At 38.7% G+C, this 20,728-nt stretch overlaps 1 protein-coding gene and 1 pseudogene across 1 annotated transcript in view; both read right to left on the bottom strand.

Annotated features, from left to right (window-relative positions):
* Positions 1-20,728, bottom strand: part of GREB1L (GREB1 like retinoic acid receptor coactivator) — a 344,278-nt gene that overhangs the window by 154,548 nt on the left and 169,002 nt on the right. The window lies entirely within an intron of this gene.
* LOC138170049 (ribosomal RNA-processing protein 8 pseudogene) lies at positions 16,538-19,094 on the bottom strand (annotated as a pseudogene).

Below are 20,728 nucleotides of genomic sequence, written 5' to 3'. Positions count from 1 at the left end.
TATGGTTTGAAATTGAGATCTTGTCTCCCACTAGACTCAATTTTGAATCTTGGAGCTAATGCTTATGAAACCCCCTTTTGCCTCTGTCAAATAAAGTCAACAAAAATTTATTAAATGGCTATTATTTTTCAGGTACTGTGAAATTTTCAGGTACTGCTAGGGATACAAGGAAAGGCAAAGACAGTCCCTGCCCTCAAGGAGTTCACAGTCTAATAGGAAGACACCATTTGACACTAACCCTTTTATACTGGTTGGTTGGCTTGTCAGATTTCCAATAGAGGCCTGTTGTCCCATGTTTCTGACTTTGACTTAGGAAGGAACTCCTCCATTACTTTTCCCCTTAACCTCTCTCCACCACCTCCCTAACTCCGTAAGCAGAGGAGTTTCAAACAGCTTCAGTAAAGCTGCAACAATCAAAGTTGCTAGGAGGTGCAGTGGATAGATCACCTAGTCTGCAGTAAGGAAGACTAGACTTTCTAAGTTCAATTCTGGCCTCGGACAAGTCATTTAACCCTGTTTGCCTCAATTTCTTCATTTATAAAATTAGCTTGAGAAGGAAATGGCAACCATTACAATATCTTTGCCAACATGACAGATACAACTGAACAACAGTAAAAAGAACAGCACAGTTATATCCTTGACAGCAGAAATTGTCTAATTCATCTCTTTATTTCCATTAGTAGACCAGTATAGTACACTGCTCTCCATCCTAACCTCCACTTCTTTGGAATTCCAATGTTCCCTTCAGTGCTTGGTTTAAGTACCCCTTCTTACGGACTTTATAGTAAGAAGTCTTTTCTCACTTCCTCCAATTGTTAAGGTTTCCATACCATCAAAATTACATGTATGTATTTTGTATATATCTATCTGTGTACATATTGTTTTCCCTCTAGGAGAATACAAGCCCCCTGAGGGCAGGTTATATTTTGTCTTTTTCTTTGTATCCCTGGCATTTGGCACAATGTCTTAGGGAGATACCTCCGATCTTTCAGTCTGCAATGGTTACATACAATGGTACAAAGTAGTAATTTAATAAAGGCTTGTCGAATTGACTTGTATATTGTAAACATCTAATAATAATTCAATGAATGAATTAGTTAATTAGTGAAACCAATATTTTTTGGCACTATAAATGGGTAACCAAATGCATTTCCAACATTGTCAAGCACTAAGATATCATGTTTGGGCATACATATATCAATCAATCAATACTTATTAAGCACCTACTATGTGCCAGGCACTTCCACCTATGACATCCATCAGATGCCCTAATGCTAAAAACTAATGAAAAACAAATGCCAAATCGTCTTATTGAAGAGTTTCAAGAACAAATCATAGATTAACTAATACTTATAGTAACACTTTATATGAGAAATATAAACCAGGATATACAGAAACTAAAAATGAAGGGAAAATGCCCACTGACAATACCAGAACAGAGGTAACTAATACTTAAGGCAAAGATTTTCTTTACTTATTAGATGGGAGGGGAAAATCTTCCTCAAAGCATCAATGAGAATCACTTCTCTTTCACTAAAGAGGAAATATTGAATCTTCATTAAATATTTATTAAATGTACTGGCATTCTGAGTGTTCTTCAGATAACATAAAAATCTTTGTTCTTGTCTAGCAGGAGTGTTATCCTAGGCAAACTGAAAGAACGGCGCTACTTCCCTAAGTCGTGACACTATCTGTCTACATTTTCCAAATGCCAAAAATCTGGAACGGCTGTTAATTACATCAGAATCTAGAACACCATAAAGCCTCCTAACTGCAAGTTGTTCCAAAGTCATTACTAACAATCTGCAACAGGAAAGTCACTGAGAAGAAAACATATTTTGTTCATGATGTGCATATCACAGGCATGTCACTATTTAAGTCAGTACGTGTCTATGTATGTGTATGGATAAATAGATGGCCTATAGAGATACACATACATGTATATACATGTATGTATGTATGTATGTATGTACATATAGATCACCAAAAATTACACATACATATCTTGGACAGTCGCTGAAGATAAACAATGAACTCAGACCAGAATTGAACATGAGAGGGCACATGCAAAAGCTGACATTTTTGACACCAAAAAAATTTTTTTTTATTTTTTGACACTAAAATTCTTCAGCAATACTCCATAACCATGAATTATGATCAGTTATGATCTCAGAAGAATTAAATCACAGGTGAAATCACATAAAAAGAACATGATGAATGTGATCATGCTGTAGCATGTACCAGTAATGACTGATAATAGAACTCTTCAAGTTTACTTGCCCACTTTGCATTTATGAATTGGGCTCCCAGAGAGCAGCTGTTACTCCTGGGTTCTAGAAACACTCTAGGAGTTTGAACTCCTACAACTATAGCTCATAAGCCCCCATTAGTTTGCTCCACTTTAAGTCATCTATCTAGTAGACACAATTGGCAAAGGTTTGTTGTTGTTTTTTTTTTTTTTATTAAAATAACATAGTAAATACAATAGCCACAACACTTCTCTCATGTCTTTGCAGCTTACTCTCTGGACTTCACCATGATGTTTTTCCAGGTTAGGAACTCCCTCTACTCCCATGTCTCTCCCTCCCCACCCAATGGGAATTTCCATCAGGAGCCTTCATTCTGAGGAAGCACCCAGGCCACCCGTATTTCTTTTCTCCCCTACCTATGCTCCTGGTCACTGCCAGGATCCCTCCACACACTACTTCTCAGTATCCTTCTATATGCCGTCTTCCCCGTTAGAAGATAAGGTCCTTGAAGAAAAGTGCTGTCTTTCTTTTTATTCATATTTGTATTCCCAGCACTTCACATGGTTCCTAAAACAAAGTATTTAATCAATGTTTTTTGCATTGACATGACAAAACATCCCTCTTGGCCCCCCATCCTGGAATCTGGGGCATATTCTTCCACAAATAAACAGAGATCAATGGGATGAATGGGCTGAAACTCATGGTATAATGACAGTGAGGTACACATGTAGGGAACACATGTGACCAAGGCAGCTCAGGACCTCAGTAGCCATCTCATCCAACCCATTAATGAAAGGAATCCATCCCTACTATAACCTCCCCAGTGAATGGTTTTCCAGCCTTTGTTCGAAGACCTTTAAGAAAGGGGACCACAACACAGTTCAGGAGAGTCCAATCCACTTTGGCACAGCTGTAATTTTGAAGAAATTGAATTTCCTGTAATCAAGCCTAAATCTGACGCTTTGCAACTTCCACCTGTCCCCCCTGGTTCTATCCTCTGATGCCAAACTGAACAAGGCGAATCCCTCCTCCATATTACAACCCTTCAAATACTTGGAAACAACTGTATTCACATATTCCTCAATTTTTTTCTTCTTCAGGCTAAACACCCTCTCTCATACGACATCTTTCACCATTCTATTTTCCTGGTTCTAGGTACTCTCAATAATTTTGTATGATATGATATGATATGAAATTCAACATAATATAATAATTATATTTTATATTTATAAATTATATTAATTATATCATATGTTATATCATATATCATATTAAATCTCAGTATCAATATCTTTCCTGAATTGTGGTACCCATAACTGAATACAGTATTCCAAGGTCTGAGTAAGGCAGAAGACAATAAGGCTATCACGCCTATTCCTAGAATCTAGACCTCTCTTAATGTAGCCTAATATTGCATTAGCTGTTTTGTCTGCCACCTTTTGCTTGAAGTCCATGAAAACCTCTACATCTGTTTCAGAATAATTTGTCTATCCATGCTTCCCTGTTTTGTACTTGTGACGCTGTATTTTTATACCCAAGTATAATACTTTATCTTTGTCCTTACTTAAGATCATCTTATCAGATTCAACTCACAATGTCCTTTATATCCTCATGGAATATTCACAAAGCTCCCCTTTGGGTCAAGTCAGATGGGCAATAGGTCAGGCATTCTGACTTTATAAAGGCATGGGTATAGTGCCTTTTTAACACATTAACACCACATCATTCTGTGAATACATCAATTGAACTGGGGTTGGGGGAAGGGCAAATCCTCAATCCCTTAACCTTGTATGTGAGAAGTGATGAAAAAGGCAACTTCAGGAACATGTGAAACTGGAAAAAGACATGGCAAGAATCTGCAGTGATACGCACACGAGCCAGACTTAGTAGAGTAAGCAGACATACTGATGAGGTAATTAATCCATCAAAGTACTGAAAGAGTATTTTTTAAAAACCTAAATCACTACTCTGAACCTTGTGCGTGAGATAACTAGATACTGCATTGACTTTAGTACAATCTGATTATCTTTAAATTTAGTCTCTCAGCATAGCACATATACCACATTAAAAGCTGCAAATTCACCCTACAATTTCCTACATGAGAAAACATGAGGTACTGCCCTTTGTTTTCTACCAACTCCTATTTTTTTCATGGGTGCTTCATGAAACTAACTTCATAGCATGTAGGGTATCCCTACTATGAAAGATGTGCCTTCCAAACATACTTTTAAATGACAGTAGTATGGTGGTTGTTTGCTTCATTATCTTTCTGAATTGCTTTTCTCTAGCTGGGGGATTTGATTGAAAGAGAGTGGAAGTGCAATTTCTTATGATTCTGGCACAAAAATAGTCATTTATCCTCTTTCTTCTTCGGTTGAGACCAGAGGGAATCTTCATTTTGGGTCACATTTTTTCTATCTTCCTTGCTCTGACCTTTTGTGTCAGACTTCTGGAAGAAGGGCAACTGGTAACTACATACAAAGCAGAAATTGCCTTGCTCCAAGTTCATTGTGGAGTAGGAAGGTGAACAACAGTTGCCCAGTGAAAAAGTAGAAAGTAGTCTATCAGAAACTATCACTTTCTGTGGATGATATGATGGTTTACTTAGAGACCACTAGAAAGTCAGCTAAAAAGTTAACTGAAACAATTAATCATTTAAGTCAAGCTGCAGGACATAAAACAAACCCACACAAGTCATCAGTATTTCTGCATATTACCGACAAAAGCCCGAATGAAGAAATACAAAGAGGAATTCCATTTAAAATAACTAGAGATAGTATAAAATACTTGAGAGTCTATCTGCCAAGACCTACACAGGAATTATATGAACATAACTATAAAACACTCTTCACACAAAGACAGATCTAAATAATTAGAGAATTATTAATTGCTTCTAGACAGGCCAAACCAACATATTAAAAATGACAGTACTACCTCAATTAATTTACTAATATTTAGTGCCATATCAATCAATTACTAAAGAAAAATTATAACAAAACTCATCTGGAAGAACAAAATATCAAGAATATCAAGTAAATCAATGAAAAAAAAAACAAATAAGCCAGGAAGGAAGGAGGACCGGCAGTACCAGGTATCAAACTACACGAAGCTGCAGTCATCAAAACAATCTGGTCCTGGGTAAGAGACAGAGGCTGGCAAGTGGGACAGAGCAGGTGCACAATACACAGAAGCAAGTGAACACAATAATGTTTGATAAAACCCAAGATCCCAGCTATGGTAACAAAAACTCACTATTTGATAAAAACTGGAAAGCCGTCTGTCAGAAACTATAGGCACAGACCAACATCTCACACCATCCACCAAGATGAACTTCAAATGGGTACATGATTTAGACATGAAGGGTCTTATCTTAAGCAAACAAGTAAAGCATGGAAGAAATCACCTGTCAGATCTTGGGGAAGGCTCATGATAAAACAAGAAAAAGAGAGATTCATAGGAAGTAAAATGTATAATTTTGATTACATAAAACTAAAAAGTGCTTGCATAAGTAAAACCAACATAGTTATAACTAAAGAAAAGCAGGAAACGAGGAAAAAATCTTTATATTCAGTTTCTCAGTCTTATTGCCAAAATATGTAGGGAATTGAGTCAAGTTTAAAAGAATAAGATCATTCTCCAATTAACAGTCAAAAGATATGAACAGGCAGTTTTCAGAGGAAGAAATCAAAGCTATCCATACCCATATTAGAAATACTCTAAATAATAATTTGAGAAATGCAAATTAAAACAACTCTGAGGTACCACCTCACACCCATCAGATTAGCTAAAATGACAAAAAGAAAGAAAGAAAATGACATATGTAGGGGCAGCTAGATGGTGCAGTGAATAAAGCACCAGCCCTGGAGTCAGGAGGACCTGAATTCAAATCCGGCCTCCGACAATGAACACTTACTAGCCGTGCGACCTTGGGGAAGTCACTTAACCCCAATTGCCCTGCCTTCTCCCCTCCAAAAAGCAAAAAGAAAGAAAGAAAAGAAAAAGAAAATGACATATGCTGGAGGAGAAGTGGGGAAGTATAATGTATAGTTAGTAGAGCCATGAACTAGTCCAACCATTCTGAAATGCAATTTGGAACTATGCCCAAAAAGCTACTAAAGTGTAAATACCATTTGACCCAGAGAAACAGTTAATAGGTCTATACTCCAAAGAGAGAAAAGAAAAGGAAAATGACGCAAATGCACATTTTTATAGCAGCTCCTTTTCTGGTGGCAAAGAACTGGAAAATGAAGGGAGGCCCATCAATTGGAGAAGAGTTGACAAGTTATGGTATATGAATGTGATGGAATATTGCTGGTGCTATAAGAAATGATGAAGGAAATGGTTTCAGAAAAACCTGGGGATACTTGCATGACACTGATGTAAGGTGAAGTGAACATTACCAGGAGAACAACTTCTACATTAACAGCAATATTGGAAAGATAATCAACCGTGACTTAATAATTCAGATCATCACAATAACCCACTAAAGGACTCCTGATGTAAAATGCTATCCACATAGAGAAAGAGAACTGAAAGACTAAGAGGGCAGATAAAAGTATATTTTCTTTTCTTTTTTTATCCTCACTCAAGAAAAAAAAATGGCTAATGTGGAAATTTGCTTTGTAACTATCTATATTTATAATGGGTTTTTTTTCCCCACCTTTCTCAATGGATAGGGAGGGAGAACGATAATTTGGAACTGAAAATAAAATAAACTTCAATTTTTTTAAAAAAGGAAATAGCTCAGAATAAACCACAACTGTAAGAAGAAATAAGGACAATTAAAAAGGGTCTCTTTAGATATGTTTAGAAGAAGAACAGAAAATTCCTAGGTTCATTATATGGAACAGATACAGAAATTCAAGCACTCTACTCCTATTTTGCTCGTCTCTTTCATCAAAGAGAATCATCTTCCATCAATCAATAAACATTTATTATGCACCTACAATATTCCAGGCACTGTCCTAAAGTGCTGAGGATACAAAAGGAGACAAAAGATGGTTTCTGCTCTTCAGGAACTTTATAATTGAATGGAGGGGATAAATTAGCAAACATATACATACATATATACATGTATATATTATATATATATATACACATACACATACATATATAATAAACTATAAGACAAGATAAATAGGAAATAATACAGGGTAGAAACTAGACTGAAAAGGGGTTAGGAAAGATTTCCTATAAAAGAAAGAATTTTAGTTGGGACTTAAAGGAAGCCAGAGCAGAGTTAACAAGGAAGAGAAGGTCAGGCACAGGGCACAGCTGAGAAAATGCTTGAAACCAAGAGTGTCTCATTCATGTGACTGATACGTGAGAGGGAGCAAGGTATAAGAAGACTGGAAAAGTGGGTAGGGGCTAGATTATTAAGGACTTTGTCAAACAGAGCATTTTGCATTTGATCCTCAAGGAAATAGGGAACCACTGGTGTTTACTGAGTAGGGGAGTGACATGTAGTTGGACCTGTGCTTTAGGAAATCACTTTAGTGGTTGAATAGAGGATGGATTGGAGTGAGGGGAGACGAGGCAGATAGACCCACCAGCAGCTACTGCAATAGTCCAGATGGGAGGTGATAAGGGCCTGTACCAGAGCGGGGGCAGTGTCAGAGGAGAGAAGGGGCATATTCAAGAGAAGCTACAGAAATTAATTTGAAAGGCCGTGGTCACAGGTGAGAGTGTGGTAGGGCATAGTGAGGAATTCACGATGACTTCTAGGCTGTGAGCCTGAGTTACTGGGAGGATGGAGCTGACATCCTGGGGGGAGGGAGGGAAGGGAGTAGTATTTAGGGGGGAAAATTAGTCCAGTTTTGGACATGTTGAATTTAAGATGTCTTCTGGACTTCTAGTTCAAGATGTCTGAAAGGCACTTGAAGGTGCAAGATTGTAGCTCAGCAGAATTTGGGGTAGGAAAGGTAGATTTGATAATCATCAGCATAGATATGGTAATTAAATCCAAGGGAGCTAATGAGATCACCAAGAAATAGTATTGACAGAGAAGAAAAAAGGCCCCAGGACAGAACTCTGAGGGACACCCACAGTTAGATAGCATGATCTGGAAGAGAATCCATCAAAGGAGACAGAGAAGAAATGGTCAGGTAGAAAGAGAACTAGGAGAGAGTGACATCCCAAAAACCTAGAGAAGAGAGTATCAGGGAGGAGAGAATGATCAATAATGTCAAAGGCAGAAGAGTTCAAGGAGAATGAGAATTGAGAAAGAGTCACTGGATTTGGCAACTAAGAGATCATTAGTAATTCTGGAGAGAGCTGTTTTTGTGAAATGATAAGACAGATTATAAGGGGTTATGACAAGCATGAGAGGAGAGAGAGTGGAGGCACCTATTGTAGATAACCTTTTTGAATTTAGTTCTAAGGGGTAGATGAGATAATAGGCTGAAAAGTAGGAACGAATGGGTCAAGTGAGGGTTTTTCAAAATGTAAGAGACATGGGTAGGCTTAGGCAGTGGGGAATGAGCCAGTAGAGGACAGGCTGAAAATAAGTGAAAGCGTGGGGATTCCAGAGGGGACAATCTTTTGGAGGAGATGGAATGGCATGGGATCGCTTGAACAGGTAGAGGAGTTACCCTTGGTAAGGAGTAAGGGCACTTCATCATGTGAGACAGAGGTGAAGGAGGAGATAGTGGCAGAAGGCATCTGAGTGATGGAAGATGAGGAAGAGAGAAGTGGCAGTTCACAGTAAATATTAGCCTCAATTTTTTCCTGTAAAATATGAGACAAGGCTCTTTGCTGAGAGAGCAAATGGAGGGGGAATCATGGGAAGTTTGAGGAAGGATGAAAAGGTTTGGAAAAGCCACTGTGGAGAGGGGGATTGTGAGTCAAGAAAGATGCAGTAGGACTGCCCAGCAGTAGTGAGGGGCTAACTGAGATTGTTTAACATAAATATACAATTTTAAAATTGGAAAGGGAAAACAAAGATGATTTAGAGGTAATTAAAGTTTGACCCACTTCAACATAGGAAATGCCTCAAAACAGGTTAAAATCTTTGGCCAAGATAGGGTTTCATAACTTTTTTTGTGTTATGGAAAGCTTTGGCAGACTGGTAAAGCCTATGGATCCCTTCCCAGAATGATGTTTTTAAATTCATAAAATACACTGGATTATAAAGAAAAATAATAAGATCATAATAAGAAAAACTGGAATGGTAGTAAGGGGTCAGGTCTATAAACCAAACAGAGAATTTTATATTTGATTCTGGAGATACTAGGAACCCACTGAAATTTTATTGAATGGGATGGGAGGTGATATAGGCATACCTGTGCTTTAGGAAGATTAATCTGATAGTTTAGTGAAGGATGGATGGGAGTAGGGAGAGGGCTAGAAATGCTAGTTATAATACAAAAGAGAAATTGAAAAAACAAGCACAGGCAAAGAGTAAGCTTAAATTATCACTTTTGCAAGATAAGAAGATGATTTACTTAGAAAATCCTAAAGAGCCAACTAAAAATTGTTTGAAACAATAAGCTCAACAAGGTTTCAGGATACAGAATAGATCCATATAAATCATCAGCATTCCTGTATATTATACTAACAAAACCTAGCAGGAAGAGATAGAAAAAGAAACTTCATTCATAAGAACTACAGAAGGTACAAAATATTTGGAAAGCTATCTACCAAGAAGCCATACCCTGAACTATAAGAGTTTAAGTACAAAACAATCTTTATGGAAATAAAGAGCTAAATATTTGGAGAAATATTAATTTTCTCAGAGATAGGCTGGGCCTTGTAATAAAATGCCAATACTACCTAAATTAACTTAATTATTCAATGATGGACTTACCCAACTACCAAAGTCTTATTCATATGGAGAAATGAAAATAAAGAATCTCAATGAAAATGATAAAAGTAATCAAAAAGGGGATATTGTGGCAAATTTCAAACTATACTTCACAGTTGTAATCATCAAAATGATTTGGTACTTCCTGGTTAAAAAAATAAAGATCCCAATCAATGGAACAGATTAGGTGCATTATATAAAGTAGTATATCATTCAGTAAATGCAAAGATCCTAGTTACTTGCATAAGGACTTATTATTTGCCCCCCCCCCAAAAAAAAAAAACTTTTGGAAAAACTGAAAAGCAGTATGGCAGAAATTAGGTATACACTAATATCACATATTGTATACCAGGATAAACTCCAAATGGATATATAATATCAAACCCCAAAAAAGGTCACAAGCAAATTAGAGAAGCAAAGAAATTAACTTTCTGATCTATTAATTGGGGAAGAGTTCATGATCAATTCATTGTATATTAATGTAGTGAAATATTAATATACTGAAATGCTTAAATGCTAAGATTTCACAAGAAACTGAGAAGACCTCTATTAACCAACAGAAAGCAAAATAATAAGAGCTAAGTGAACAGTTTATACGAAGATGATCACATTATAAAGAGAAACAATTTTAAAATACTATAAAACACTGACCAATGTAATGACTAGCCATGGTTCTAAAGGATCCAAAATGAAGCACAGTACCCACCTTCTCGAGAGAGAAGTGATGGATTTAAACATAGAATAAGACATATTTTTGGACACTGCTAACTTGTTTTATGTGAACATGCATATTTCTTATGAGGTTCAGGTTTTTTGGTTTTGGGGGGAGTTGGAGGAACAGAAAATAGCTGCTCATGAATCAGAAGAAAAAATTAAGACAGAAGGAAATCAATTTTTAAAAAGCATACCAAGTCTCTGAATCTACATATATACTGGGAAGTGACCTGAGAGGATAAAATCCAAGACAGACAGGGGGCTCTGAGCTATAGGCAGATAGAAGATTTAATATTTTAAGCAATATATCATCCCATCCCCAATAATTTTGAGCCCAACCAACTAGGGGTTAATCAAAGCTACTTTAGGACTTCTGCTGCTAAGCTTGGAGGAAGAAGGATAAGAGAAACAGCCTAGGCATTTGTGGGCTATGGATGCTGGTGCCCAGCAGGAAAAACTGAAAATTAGTCTGGCAGAAATTTTGTTGTTGTGGCTGAGTTGTTTCAGTTGTGTCCAACTCTTCACAACCCCCTTTTGGGGTTTATTTGTCAAAGATACTGGCAGAAATTAGGTATACATTAATATCTTACATTGTATGCCAGGAAAAGCTCCAAATGATTCATGATATAGACCAAAAAGAAGGTCATAAGTGAATGAGAGGAGCAAGGAAGAAATTAACTTTCTGATTTGTCCCTCAAGCATGCACCAGAGACAAGGCAATAGTGATTTAAGAATACCTTCTGTTGGGCAATTCAGATACGGCACTCAACTAATTAAATTCCCTTAATGAAAAATTATCACAGTGACATACTGACTTTTGAGGGGTTTAATAAAGGCGGCACTTAAGTCACACATCTAAAGGTCCCCATGGGGGGGGTGGCAATGTTACTATGAAGTTCGGGAAGGGCATTTGTGCTCCTCACCTTTGTGCCTTTGTAACTAAGTTTCATGTCTTGTAATTGACCTCCTCCGCTTCCATCCCCTGAACCACCTGACCTTTCATCAGAGTCAAATTCCGGAGCCACCTTTTTCATGATGCCTTCCTGACCTGTAACCCAATTATCTAACCCTGCCAGGGAGAAAATGACCTTTCCCTACTCTGGATATCCTTAGTGCTTTGCCTAGACCTTGCAAGCTATCTGCCCATCCCTTGTATCTTCCTCTACCCTCCCACCCACCTGTGTCACATAATTATATCCCTCATTTCTAGCACCACACCCTATACATTTTGGTGTGGAGGGAAAGCCCTATGATTTTATCAGTGCAGGGAATTCCTGGTTTGGAAACTCCCCACTACTGATACAGATTGATAACTTAAAAGTCTTACAGAGTTGCCTGGGGGATTGAAAGGTTACATGAGTCTAGAGTTGTACCGTCAGTGAGTCAGAGGCGGGTTGTGAACCCACATCTTTCTGCTTCTAAGGCTGCCCTGCCCCAATCCTTTATGCCACATAGCCTTTCAAGGCCGTGGGAAGAGTCTAATAAATGCTCCCTTAATTGCTGAATTCCCCAATTTATCCAATTAAATGAAGAGACACTTATGTGTTGCTGCTTTTTTTTGTTTTTGTATTTAAGAGGGAATTTGTCAAAATGGTCTATGAGAGTAATTTTTTTTTTGTGCTTTTTGGAGGGCAATTGGGGTTAAGTAACTTGCCCAAGGTCACGCAGCTAGTTTTTGCGTGTGTGTGTGTGTGTGTGTGTGTGTGTGTGTAATAAGTGTCTGAGGCTGGATCCGAACTCAGGCCCTCCTGACTCCAGGGCTGGTGCTCTACTCACTGCGCCACCTAGCTGCCCCCTATGAGAGTAATTTTTACTAAAGTTCTCATTTAAGTAGAAATTAAGGTATGTGGTAGAGGTATGATTTCCTGAAGTTTTAAAAATTTTGTTTTGGGTGTTGTGGAGAAGGTCTCTATCTAGCCCAGTCTGGAAATGCTGGGGTCCTTCACTGCCTGATTCTACTACTGATGAGCCCTGGAGTCTTAACCTGCTTGGTGTACAACCTGGACTGATTCACCCCCCTCCTCAGGAGATTTGGCGGCACCCTTTACTCTCAGAGGCTCACCACACTGGTGCTGGGTTGAGTGCCAACACCTAATCTTAGCCCACTGCAGTTGGTAGCAATCTAACAGTTTTACCTTCCCCAGAATCAAGAATGTGTGGCCATCACATTTGGCAGAACTTATTCTTGCAAATTATATGAATCAGTAATTATACTTTCAGAGATTACAATTTCTTAACATTCTCTTTCAAAATTACTGTAATTAGGTGGGGTGAACTACATAAGCAGGAAAGCAGCAACAGCTAGGGTCTTTTGGAGGACAATAGCCTCTGTCCTATTCTGTGATTTCAAGCCCAAGGCCAGTACTCCAAAAGAGGCTCTCATTCAGTGTCTGTGGAGGTGACTGCATTCATGGCGGGAAAGAGGAGATGGGAATAATAAAGAAAGAGAATCAGGAAGACTTCCTCAGGGCAGAGAAGTGTGAGTAAGCATTCTGGCTGTCTGGGTATCTCTTCCTATGCGTTCAGGATCAGTGTACTGCATGTGTCCCTTAGGACAGTCTTATAAAAAAAAAAAAAAGGATTTAAGTTGTTTAAGATTTTGGTCCCACAGTATATCAAATGGTTTGGTAGTAATTTCAGGAACAGCTATTTCCTTGACAACACTTTCTGGGCCCTTTCTATTCTCTTTGCCAAAGGCTGTGAGTGTGAGACCCCTGCATGTGAGTTTATGGGACACTGACACCTTGGATTCTGTTCTTCCCTCTACACTCTCACTGCTACCAGTCTCAGTCCCTGGTATGCTGTGGAAAGAGGGTTGGCATCAGAATCAGAAGAGATAACTGCTATCAAGCCACTGACCAACCAATCAGTCACTCTACAAACATTAAGTGCCTACTTCAGGGCCTGGAGTCAGAAAGACCTGGGCTTAAATTCCCATTCAGATACTTACTAGTTGTGTGGCCATGGGCAAATCACTGAACCCTGACTGCCTCCGTTTTCCTCCTCTGGAAAATGAGCTGGAGAAGGAAATGGCAAACCACTCCAGTATCTTTGCCAAGAAAACCCCAAATGGGGGCATGAAGAGTTAAACACAACTTAAAACGACTGAGCAGCAACTCTAGGCTCTAGAGATACAAAGAAAAAAAAAGTCTCTGTCATCAAGAAACTTAAACACATACATATGAAATTTGTATTCAGATTCAGATTACATATGGTCACACAGTTATCTATATGTATACCAGTATGACCATGGTCAATATTCTAAAACCCTAGGTTTCCTCATCTGTAAAATGGGGATGATAATAATAGTACCTACTAAGTAAAATTCTTAGTACAATGCCAGGCACATGGTAATCACCTTATAAATGTTAGCTATTATTTTTATTATTAACTGTTGTATATCAGTTTCCTCATATGCAAAATGAGTACAATATTTGTAAGACCACCTCACAAAAGAAAGTGCTTCAACACTAATGCATTGTTGGCGGAGTTGCAAACTGATACAACCATTCTGGAGAGCAATGTGGAACTATGCTGAATGGGCTATAAAAATGTGCATAGCCTTTGACCCAGCAATACCACTTCTAGGGCTGTTTCCCAAAGACATCAGATAAATGGGAAAAGGACCCATATGTACAAAAATACTTATAGCAGCTCTTTTTGTGGTGGCAAAGAATTGGAAATCAAGGGAATGCCCATCAATTGGGGACTGGCTGAACAAATTGTGGTATATGAATGTATCATGCTATAAGAAATGAGGAGCTGACAGACTTCATAATAACCTGGAAAGACTTGTATAAAATGATTCTGAGTGAGGGGAGCAGAACCAGGAGAACATTATATACAAAACAGACACATCGTATCTGTGATGACTGACTTTGATAGACTGAGCTCTTCTCAGCAATGCAAGATTCTAGGATAACTCCAAAAGATTCATGATGGAAAAGGCCATTCACACCCAGAGAAAGAATTACCGAATCTGAGTCCAGATTGAAGCGAACTATTTGCTCTCTCTTTTTTTTTTTTTCGTTTTGTTTCTTCTTTTCATGGTTCATTTGGTTAGTTATAATTCTTCTTTACAACTTGACTATTGTGAAAATATGTTTAATGTGAAGGTATATGTAGAACCTATACTGGATTAAATACCATCTTGAGAGAGGAGGGGGGTGGGAAAGGAGGAGAAAATTTGGAACTCAAAAGCTTGTGGAACTGAATGCTGTAAACTAAAAATAAAGTTAAATGGGAAAAAATAAAGTGCCTCAAAAATTGTAAACACTATGTAAATGTAAGCAATTATTACATTTATGCACTTCAAAGGGCCAGAATACAACTGTGATTTTACATAAATCTCACTTTCTTCAATTCAGTGATAAGACTTATCTTGAGCATAAGAATAGACACCTAACATAAGTGTTTATCTTGGATTTACAGTCGAGAGGACCAGAGTTTGAATCCCACCTCAAACACTTACCAACTATGTGACCTTGGGTGAGTCAATTAGAACTTCTATCTGCGTCAGTTTCCTCATCTATAAAATGGAGATAATAACACCAACCTATGTCGTGAGGTTCAGATGAGATAATGGAAGTTTGCAAACCTGAAAGTGCCATATTTGCTACTGCTAGCTATTATCAATGACTTGAATTAAATATTTTTCCCATGCAGAAATAAAGCCAATGTGGAAATCTTACCTATTCACATTAAAAAAAAAAAGATAATATTTTACTTTTTCTTAAAACAAACAAAAAAACCCAAATCAGTTCCTAAGCAATAATATTGGCTTTATCCCAGCAGCATATAAAATGCTGGGCTTTTTAAAAAAACACTTTTCAACTTTCTTCCTAGAATGTTCTGATAGCTGATTACATTTTTCTTTTATCTCTCACTATCTACTATTCCTTGAACTATGCAATATTTTGATGCCCTTATCTGTCACTGTCTAACATTCATCAAATTCATTTTCCCCCTCATGAGACTATTTTTATCTTAGTGTTTTTATTACATTCAACCTTGGTTCCTTTCCTTGGCAATATATGACCTTCAACCAACCAATCAACGAGTATTGAGTAAGTGCCTACTATATGTCAGACACTGTGCTAGGCTCTGCAGATTTAAAGAGGAAAAAATGTAACTTTCTTTGCCCTCAAGAAACTTAGATTCTGGTACAGAAGTAGGAACACACTGTATACAGCAGCAGCAACAATGGATGATCAACCGTGAACACAATGATCCAAGACAATTCCAAAGGATTCAGGATGAAAAATGCTATCCACCTCCAGAGAGAGAACTGATGAAATCCAAATGCAGACAGAAAAATACTATTTTTCACTTTATTTTTTCATGTTTTTTTTTCTTTGGGTCTATGTCTTCTTTTACAACATAACTAACATGGAAATAGTTTGCATGACTGCACATGTGTAGCCTGTATCAAAGTGGTTACCATCTCAGGGAGGGATGAGGTAAGAGAGGAAGGGAGAAAATTTGGAAGTGAAATTTTTTTTAAATGAATGTTTAAAATTGTTTGTACACGTGACTGGGGGAAAATTAATTTTTTCTCTTCTTTTTCTTTTTTTGCTTTTTGGAGAAGGAAGTTCAGGGCAATTGGGGTTAAGTGATTTGCCCAAGATCACACGGCTAGTAAGTGTTAAGTGTCTGAGGCTGGATTTGAACTCAAGTCCTCCTGACTCCAGGGCCAGTGCTCTATTCACTGCGTTACCTAGCTGCCCCCAAAATTAATTTTTTAATAAAAGAAACACATTCTAAGAGAGTATAGAAAGTAACAGCAGCATGTATGATGAGTTAGTCATCAATTGTGCTAAGCACTGAAGAAATACAAAGAAAAAGCAAAAACCTCCTGCCCTCAAGGAGCTTATATTTTAATGAGTCAGAGGAACAATATAAATCAGTACATACAAGATTAGAAAAATATAAATAAGGATATGCAAGACAAAGTAGATGGAAGGTAACCTTAGAAGGGCTGGCACTAGCAGCTGCAGGGACTGAGAAAGGCTTCCTGGACAACATTGTGCCTGTGCTGAGTCTTAAAGGAAGCCAGACATTCTAAGAATGAGAGCTCAAGAGAAAGAGAACTCCAGGCACAGGAATTAACCAGTGCAAAGGCTATATACAGATAACTATAAACAAATATATGCAAAATAAATACAAGGTAATTTTTCAGGGTGGCCACACCAGTAGCTGAGGAGATCAAGAAAGACCTTGTAAGAGATGGCATCTAAACTGAAGAAAGTTATGGAGGGTAAAAAGTAGAAGCGAGAAGAGAGCATACTTTAGGCATGGGGACAGCCTATGTAAAGGCACGGAGATGGCAGATGAGGACAAGCAAGTAAACCATTCTAGACAAAATGTAACACATGTGATAGGCAATAACGTGTGATAAACGATGGAGCCATATTGTGAAAGGCTTTAAGGACAAAAGACAGGAGTTTGTATTTGATCCTAGGGTAGAAATACAAAAAGTCAGAATGACATGTGTGAAGATTAGCAAGAATTCCAGTCTGTAGTGCGCATGATGGGGGGTAAGGTATAATAATGGTTAGAGCCATGTTTGTGGGGCTTTAAACGCCAAACAGAAGAATTTTTATTTGGTCCCAGAGATAATATGGAGTCATTTGCGTTTGTTGGGTAGGGGAGCAACATGATTATCACTTTGACATGGAATATGAATTACAGAAGGGAGAGTAATTAGTAGGCTAGTGTAATAACACAAGCAAAAGGTAAATTAGGACACTGAATATCTATAACCTTTTATAAACTATGCTCCTTTTTGGGAAAGGCTATTCCAGAGACATAGCACCTCAGTTTCTAAGACCACAAGGTATACCCACAATTGAAAAAAAGGCCCAAATTATTCTTACTGTATACAGACTCAAAGCCTCACATCTGTTAATAATTTTCTTTTTCTTTTCTTTTTTCAATCCCCACCATAGCTTTATTTCTTCAATGAGATATGGGAAGCTGGATAAGGATTGGCAGGCATATCCCCCTTCCCCACTCTTATAGTTTAGAGCCAGACTGGCTCTCAGATCTCACCTAACCTCTGTCTTTTATGTCATTGATGAGGAGAGGGAGGCACAAGGAGATGAAGTTGATTAGTCTTCAGTCGCCATAATGGATTCCTTCTGCAAACTCCCCACCATTGCCAGTGTCCTTCTGAACAAATCAGCTCAGTCTTCCCACGAGGCCTCACCTGCTGTCCTGCTCCATGTCCTCTCACAGTGTTCCCATGTACAAGCTCCTTGGAGTCAGGCTTGACGCCCAATTGTGCTAAGGCTCCCAAGAAGCTCCTCATATCCACAAATCGGCTGGCTACTTCGGCCACTTTCAACAGGCCTGGTTTCAGCACTCGGTTTGCCTCCTTTGGGAAGTCACTCAGGTTTGTTCCCATCAGCGAAAGGCAGAAAACAGCAATGTCCACAGACTCATGCTTAAGGGGCACTTGGGCCATGTCACAGACTGTGACACGGGGGTCAAGTGCAGCCAGGTCGAAGCAGTGAACAGTATTCCTAACACTAGAGGCAAGGCGACAGTCCCCACAACCGAAATCTGCCACAACCAGGGAAGCCGGACGCTGTTTCAAGTCCTGCATGATGTGGTCCACAGGCTTCCTTTGGTTCTGAAAGCCAAGATGATAGAGCTCAAAGCCTCAGGGTCTTCCTGGATGATGTGGCTTGCAGCACTGCTAGTCACAGAGTAAAGCTGCTCATTGAGGAAGCGGAAACGTGCTCCCTCAAGTCAGTTGCTGCTTCATCTTTGCCCAAAGTATCCCACCTTGGTCCAGAGGTGCCCCTGGCTCCTCAGCTTCCAACTCTGGCTCACACTTCTCTGTCAGCCCAGGCGGGATCTCGTCCTCAGGAGCTGTAGCACTCTAGGGCTTTGGGGGCAGAAACTTATTCTTCTGTCTCCGTTTGTTTTTCTGACAGTTTCTCCATTGTTTCCGGCTTAGCCTTGGCTCTGTATTATTCCCATCTTCCACTGGGTCCCAGGGTGGTCCTCCTGAGGCCTGGGTCATTCTGGGGAAGCACAGGGGCCAAATCACCCTTCTTTGGGGCTCCAGAGCCTTTGCTCTCTTCTTTCTTTGTTTTTACTCCACCGACTGGTAGCTTTGAGCTTTCTTCCAGGAGTGGAGCCTCTTTGGGGGCCTTCTTCCTCTCCAAGGTCAGAATCCGAGTTGGAGTCATTGCTCCCTTGGTTAGGGAGCTGGCAAGGCTGTAGTGCCTTTAATGTAGCTTGGAGACACTGACGGCTGACGCCCTTGGCGCACGGGCAGCTGGGGCCGGGGGCTCCTCGGTCCACTTGGGCCCCTCAAACATGGGGGCTCCAGGGCCACGTGGGCCGCCGTCAGCCAGGGAGCAGTGAGAGGAGGCTCAATTCTCTCTTTTTCAATCTCCATATCCAATCAATTGCCAATTTTTTTTTACATCATATATATATACATTCCATCAATGCCCTCTCTATCCACACCATGAAATACCCTTTTGGGTCTCATTCATTACTTCTCAGCTAGGTGGTTTTCTTCTGTAGCATTTTAAAAAAATTGTATTTTTCCAAAATAAGCTTCCTCAATAAAGGTGATAATGAGATATTTGTAAAGCATTTAGCACACTGCCTGGCACATAGATACTATGCTTATTCCTTTTCCTTCCCCCTTTCCTAAAGCAGAAACCTGACCCTGCCACTCACCTATTCAAGAATTCTCAGAGAATGTATCATCTTAATGCACACTGGTCAGCTCAGCAATGAAAGCCCTTTGCAGGCTGGCTGCAGCTTACTGGGTAGCTAACCTTCTAGTGATGAGGAGGTCACATAGTCCTCATATTAAAACTAGGAATACATAAGATCTATATTATAGCAAGAAAGATGAAAGTGTGGAACTGCATGAAAAGGAGAGAGCAACTTCCTTAATTAATAGCTATACAAATAAGCACCTTCTATATGTCTTTAGGTCATGGATAAGGGATTTATTTCTAACAAGATCCATTGACTCAAGTGAAAAAAAAAACCTGAATAAAGAAACATACAGAATTTTTAAAAGCAATCTAAAGGTTTTGTTTGAGAGAGAAATTAAAGATTATTTTCATGTTACAGTTGAATTAAGAACAGGGAGTGAAAATAAAAGCTTTTGTTTCTTCCAAAACCACAATAGACATTTAAAAATTTCTTCAACTTCACATTATGGTCATGTTTGAGGTAGAAGAGAGAAAATGGAAGAAAAAAATTAGACGGAAAACCAGAAGAGGAATCCACAGGAAAAAAAGAGAAATATGGAAGGAAAATGTGTCAGACCTGAAATGTTAATTAGATAAACTATTCCTATCAAATCACAGTTAAGAATTAATTTCTACTACATGAAATGTATTATCAATTTAGGTTTCGGGGTATCATGTTTTTAAAATGCTAGGTTAATGAACACTATTTCACAGCTCCCGGCTACAATCATGAACCTTCAGTGACTCCATTCTAAATATATGATAGCTCCAGTAACCCACAATGGAAGAAATCATTCTGGCTCTGCAAATGGCGCTGATCAGACCAGTGTTCATTCTTCCAATGGCCAGAAGAAAAAGTCATACCCACTTTATAAATATATTTTCAAATATTTCAGTTAAATAGTTTGAGTTCCACTCTGTTACTGATGTATCAAATGTGGACAGTGCTAAAATAGACACCTGCTGATATAGAACACAAAACAATGGCCAAAAGGGCCCAAAAGAGAGCTTCTCATCCATCCCCCTTCCTATATACATATGGATATTCACTGATACAGAAGCAGTTTAATTAATTAATTATCACAGAATTTCAGAGCCTGTTATCTGTTTTTTTTTAAATAATTTTATTAAGCCTCCCAAGTGGTCATCTTGACCCAGCTTAAAACCTTTCAGCTAGAGGGAAAATTTGTACCATCTAAGAGACAGTCTATCTGACTTCTGGACAGCTCTAATCATTA

This window comes from Petaurus breviceps, unplaced genomic scaffold (genome assembly GCF_028583685.1).
Source record: "Petaurus breviceps papuanus isolate PSGF00001 unplaced genomic scaffold, PetGlider_PUasm1.0 38, whole genome shotgun sequence".
NCBI lineage: Eukaryota > Metazoa > Chordata > Mammalia > Diprotodontia > Petauridae > Petaurus > Petaurus breviceps.
Note: the sequence above shows the minus strand (reverse complement) of the source record. Positions and strands in the feature narration are given on the sequence as shown.